Genomic DNA, 5,230 nt, shown 5'->3' with positions numbered 1-5,230 from the left:
AAATAAAAATCTTATTAATCCAGTATGAAGTAAATTTCAACTTTCTCTGAATATCAAAATACTGTTATCCATACAGAAATAATAGACTAAATAATTATGTTTTACATATAGTTGTTTCTTCCTACTAAAGAATAAAAACTTCTTTTAAAGATTTATTTATTATTTTATGTGTGTGTGCCTGAGTGCATGTATGTGCACATGTGTATGGAGGTGTTGGGGAAGGCCAGAGGAGGCATAATCCCTGGAATTAAAATTACAGGTAGTTGTGAGCCACATACTATGAGTGCCTGGAACTGAACCTGGGTCTTCTGCAAGAGCAGCAAATACTCTTTTGTTTTCATTTTTTTTTTAGTCTTTTTGAGACAGAGTCTCCCTGTAGCTCTCTCTAGCTGGCCTTGAACTCACTTTGTAGATCAGGCTAGTCTTGAACTCACAGATCCACCTGCCTCTGCCTCCTGAGTGCTGGGACTAAAGGCGTGCACCATCATGCCCAGTGAGAGCAACAAGCACTCTTAATTGATGAGCCATCTACCAGACCCAGTATAAACATCTTTGTTTCTTGGAGACAGGGTCTCTCTATATAGACCTGGTTGGCCTGAAACTTGCTATGAAGACAGGCTGGCCTTGATCTCACAGAGATCATATTTTCCAATTCTTTTTTTGTTTGTTTATGAGACAGGACCTCGTTATGTAACCCTGGCTAGTCTGGTACTATGTAGCTTGGGCTGGCCTTGAACTCACAGTAATCCTCCTGCCTTAGCTTTTTTTTCTTTTTGGTCTTTTGGAGACAGGGTCTCCCTGCAGCCCCAGCTGACCTAGAACTCACTATGTAGACCAGGTTGGCCTTGAACTCAGAGATCTGCCTGCCTCTGCCTCCTAAGTGCTGGGACTACAGGAGTGTACCACCATGCCTAGCTTTTTTTTTTTTTTTTCTGCCTTAGCTTCTTAAGTGCAGGGATTATAGGTGTGTGTCACTTCATCTGGCTTCCAATCCTTTCATAGTAATCCTTCTTCCTGTGAAAGCACACGAATAAGCGCTACATAAAACACAGTAGATGAAAACAAGGAGAGGAAGGCTAACTCACGTATATGCAAAACAAGGGCAGTTTAACAGGAAAGACTTCCAAAATAACTTTAGAGCCTCAGAAGCAGTTATCTACCTCCCCCCAACTCCTTTCTTTTCTTTAGAAAGCAAAGTTCCTACATAAGAAATAAACCAATAGGGGCTGGAGAGATGGCTCAGCAGTTAAGAACACTGGCTGTTCTTGCAGAAGACCCAGGTTGAATCCTGGCACCCATATGGCAGCTAACAACTGTCCGTAACTCCAGTTCCAGGGGATCCGACGGCTTCCTCCGTTCTCCACCGGCATTGCATGACACAGGTGCACTTACCTACATGCAGGGAATACATTTATACATATAAAATTAAAATAATAAAATATTTTTTAAAAAATTAAAGAAGTTTTGGTTAAATAAATTCATCAATAAATTTGAGGGAGAATTGACACCTAACAAAATTTTCATTTTCATAAGCATGGTATACAAAAATTTATAGGCCTTATTTACTGTCTTTCAGTAATTTTTTTCAGAGCAGACTTATGTATCTTTCATTAGATTAGTTTCTGTGTTGTTGGCCAGGCAGCCAAAGGGATTCCCAGATAGTAACCCAGCATAGAACTGGGAAATTGATCAGCAGACCCCAATCTTATCCAAAGGAATATTGACAACTGATTACCGCTAGATGAGGAACAGCTGACCCTCCTAAAACAAAGACCTCTAGATAGGCTGACTAGATTCACCAGAAGGGCAAGTAATGGGGAATGGCTGGGGGTGCCGATAACACAACAGACAGTAGTAGGGATATCAGAGTATAAGGGCTCTAGTTGGGGAAGGGAGGCTATGGGAGGGTGCTACCTGGGAAGTGGGTGTATAAAAAAATAAAAAAAAAAAAGAAAAATTTGCTCCTTAATAATTAGTAGATGTGAAAAACATTACCATTGAAATCTACCTGATGACTTTATCCATGCTCAGATGCCAAGGAGCTCAGAAAGTAACCGACTGTGACTAGTAATAATCAGATATATATAGATTAGAAACATGAGTGCAAGCAGCTTATTGTCAATTGAATTAAAAATGAATTTTTCTGTATGAAAATGTGTATTTTAATAATGAAATGGAGATCTATTTTAAAGGTTAAAACCTCATTTAATTTTGTGTCTTATAGGGTTTATACTGAGTACAACATTGTATAACTGTAATAATTCAACTGTAAGCCTAAAAATTTACAGCCAAAGCACTGGTTGCTCTTGTAGAGGACCCAGGTTTGAGTCCCAGCACCCACAGAGCAGCTAACAACTGTCCTAACTCCAGTTCCAAGTGATTCGATGCCCTCTTCGGCCCTCCACAGGCACTGCACGACACGGGTGCACTTACATATATGCAAGCAATACACTAATAAATAAATAATTAAAAAAAAATTTTTTTAAAAAGAATAAAAAATAAAGTCTGGGGCTGGAGAGATGGCTCAGCAGATAAGAGCACTGGCTGCTCTTGCAGAGGACCCAGGTTCAATTCCCAGCACCCACAGAGGCTAACAACCATTTATAACTCCAGCTCTAGGAAATCTGAGACCATCTTCTGACCTTGGTGAGCACTGCACAACAAGAGTGCACTTACATACATGCAGGCAACACTCATATACATAAAATTAAAAAAAAACAAAACAAACAAAAAAACCAAACCTGCAGCTGGAGAGATGGCTCAGTAGTTAAAAGAGTACTGGTTCCTCTTATAGAGAACCTGGGTTTGGTGCCCAGCACCCACATTGTGGCTAACAACTATCCATACCTCCAGTCCAGCGGATCTGACACTCTCTTCTGGGCTCTGCAGGCATTGCACATAGGGGTGTACTTACATACATGCAGGCAAAATACTCATACATATAAAACAGAAATAAAGTTAAAAAATAAAATAAGCAGCCCAAGATCACATAAGACAGTAACAGGACTCAACCCAGACAGTTTAGCTAAAATTCTGTGCTCTAAACCACTAGCTCTGGTGTAATTAATTCTTTTAAAATTTATTTGCTTATTTTTTTGTTGTTTGTTTTGAGACAGGATTTCACTCTTAAGCCTTTGCTAGCTTGGAATTCCATATGCAGACCAGGCTTACCTCTGCCTCCCCAGCTGGGCTGAGGCCAACATCATCAACTTTGCAGTAAATTTTAAAAAGTCAATAGTGGTGGGACATGCCTCTAATCCCAGCACTCTTTGGGAAGGCAGAGCCAGGCAGATCTCTGTGAGTTAAGAGGTCAGTCTGGTCTACATAGTAAGTTCCAGGCCAGCTGGGGCTACAGGTAGACCTTGTCTCAAAAATACCAAAAAAAGAAAAAAAAATTAAAAAAAAAAAAAATCACAAAGCAAAATACTGTTTGGATTGTTTTGAGGGACAACAGTCAATATAATCTAACATTTTATGAAAGACATATTCTGTGAAGGACTAATTATTGTGTTTGATTCTTATCCCTATGTAAATAGGACAAGCCCCTAGACTTAATTTTTGTTTTGTTTTGAAGTTCTCCTTGTGGCCTAGAACACTCTATGTAGACCAGGTTGGCCTCAAGGTCACAGAATCCAACAGCCTCTGCCTCCTGAGTGGTAGGATTAAAGACATGTGCCACCACACCTGGTGTAGATTTAAAAAAAAACAAACAAAAGGGAGGGGGTGTCTCATTTAAGTCAGTCAATCTGGCCTTGAACTCACTGTGTAGTTGAGGATGATCGAACTTAAAGATTCTCCTACTGCCTCTGGAGTGTTGGAGTTATGTATTGCTATGGATCAAACCCCAGGGCAAGCAGTCTTATCAACTGCTACGTCCTCATTCCAAATGGTTTTTGTTTTTTTTTAAGTATTTATTTCATGTGTATGAGTGTATTACCTGCATGTACGTAATTGGACCCATGTTGTGCAATGCCTGTGGAGGACAGAAGACGGTATCAGGATCCCCTGGAACTGGAGTTACGGACCGTTGTTAGCCACTGTGCCGGTGTTGGGACTCGAACCCGGGTCCTCTACAAGAGTAGCCAGTGCTCTTAAGTCATCTCTCCAACCCTACTTTGTTAATTCTTATAAGGCATTTTTTATTGCTTGTTTTTTTTTTAAAAAAAAGTACCACAGTTTTGCGTCTTCGTAAGTTAACTGTATCAACCTGAACTCACTTCGTAGCCAAGGATGACCTACAGAGCTTAGACATTTAATGTTTAAGAAGTGTTTCTTCTAGTAATGACGAGAACGCTTACAACACCTACCTCCTTTGGTGTGTTTCTGCTATTTGTTTGGATTTAACTTTTTTGAGACAAATTCTAAGTAGCCCTGACTGGTCTGGAATTGGAGCGACCCATCTGCCTCTGCCTCCCAACTCCTGGGATTCCAGGTGTGCGTCACCACATCTGGCCAGCCCCTAGCACTTTGGATATCCGTGCGGGTTGGAGCACTGAGCGCAGAACGTGAGAGCATCACACCATCCAGTATAGCGCATGGCTTCTTTTCCCACGTGAAAACCTGCTTCCGTACACAAAAGGGTCAAAGCCAGGAGGTGGATGGGGAATGTGAGGAAGGGCAGGAGAAGCGAGCAGGATCTACCCAGCCTTCCTGGAAAACTGCCGAAGGGCACAGCTCTTCGCGAAACTGACCCGAGAAGCGCTCCGGGCGGCGCGGACCACGCGGGCCTGACCCGCTGCCAGGAGCTCTCAGCAGAGCCAGCGCAGGTTCCACCCGGTTAGCACGTGCTCCGTCCTCCAGGCACCATCCCTTCCCTCCCCTCGGCGCGGCCCGCCCAGAGACTCGGCTTTCCACCCTGGGATAACCGTCCCAGTAATGTCGCCCAGCCCGGCCCAGTAGACAGTACCTCAGCAGCAAGCTCCACAGAGGAGCTGGAGAGAACAAGTTCCGCATTCACGGCAAGAGGACGCCAGGAGCCCCGCCCCTCACCTCTGACTGGCTAAATGAACGACGGAAGCTGGAGACGATTGGTCGGCCGCAAAAGAGGCGGGCCAACGCGGCACCGAGGAAGCGGGCTCGTGATTGGGCGAGACCAGACGGCTGCTCATGCGCAGACTCAGTTTCGCGGGGTAGCGCCACACCACACCGCCTCTTCTTTCCTTTCTGGAAGTTTCAGCCATTCCATTGGCTGGGAGGGACGCTTCGGCTTCCTGGCCGTGTGGCCAATGAA

The 5,230-nt window shown here is 43.5% G+C and overlaps 1 protein-coding gene across 2 annotated transcripts in view; it reads right to left on the bottom strand.

Moving 5' to 3' along the window:
- Positions 1-4,992, bottom strand: part of Wdr89 (WD repeat domain 89) — a 25,309-nt gene extending 20,317 nt beyond the window's left edge. Inside the window, exon 1 of one of the 2 annotated variants that reach the window (XM_008850491.3) lies at positions 4,907-4,992. The gene's annotated coding sequence lies outside the window, so the exon portion shown is untranslated. Of the gene's footprint in view, positions 1-4,691; positions 4,780-4,906 lie in introns of those variants that run through there. The other variant, XM_029554765.1, reaches the window with a different exon arrangement.
- Between the last annotated feature and the right edge of the window lie 238 nt (positions 4,993-5,230).

The sequence above is a fragment of the Nannospalax galili genome, unplaced genomic scaffold, assembly GCF_000622305.1.
Source record: "Nannospalax galili isolate Female #2095 unplaced genomic scaffold, S.galili_v1.0 scaffold144, whole genome shotgun sequence".
Lineage (NCBI taxonomy): Eukaryota > Metazoa > Chordata > Mammalia > Rodentia > Spalacidae > Nannospalax > Nannospalax galili.
Note: the sequence above shows the minus strand (reverse complement) of the source record. Positions and strands in the feature narration are given on the sequence as shown.